Raw genomic sequence first — 553 nt, forward strand, 5'->3', positions numbered from 1 at the left:
TCGTCCATCTGCATCCAGTAGGTCCCGATGGAGAAGTCCCAGCCCTCCTGCGCGGGCTCGTAGGGCGACTGCCGCGCCGCACCGAAGGCGCACAGCAGGCCGAGGAGCGCACCGACGCGCCGCGCCATCGCAACAAGAAAAGGCAGGACCTCACGAACCACGCGGAGCTGCCCCGGGCGGCGGTTGGCCAGGTTAATGTTGATGTCATCTCCGGAGTGGCGGCCGCGCGACGATTCGAATCCGCCGCTCGAGTTCGCTGTGCACTGCCCCGGCACACACGCATACATAAGGCTCGCGGCAGCGCGTTCGACGCTGCGCACGCACGTCGCGCCCCGCTCCCGACGTCGGCCGAGCATTTGCAGTTCCCGCGCTCCCATTCAAAAAAGCTCGCGCAGCGCGTCCGAGGCGCGCCGCCGCCAGCGCACCGCGCCATGGACAGCGACGACGACTTCGGCGGCCCCAACAGCGACGACGGCGAGAACTTCGAGGACGAGGGCTTCGGCGGCTTCGACGACGAGGACCAGCCCGCGGCGACGCAGCACTACGACCTGCC

The sequence above is a fragment of the Aureococcus anophagefferens genome, assembly GCF_000186865.1.
Source record: "Aureococcus anophagefferens unplaced genomic scaffold AURANscaffold_20, whole genome shotgun sequence".
NCBI classification, from domain to species: domain Eukaryota; class Pelagophyceae; order Pelagomonadales; family Pelagomonadaceae; genus Aureococcus; species Aureococcus anophagefferens.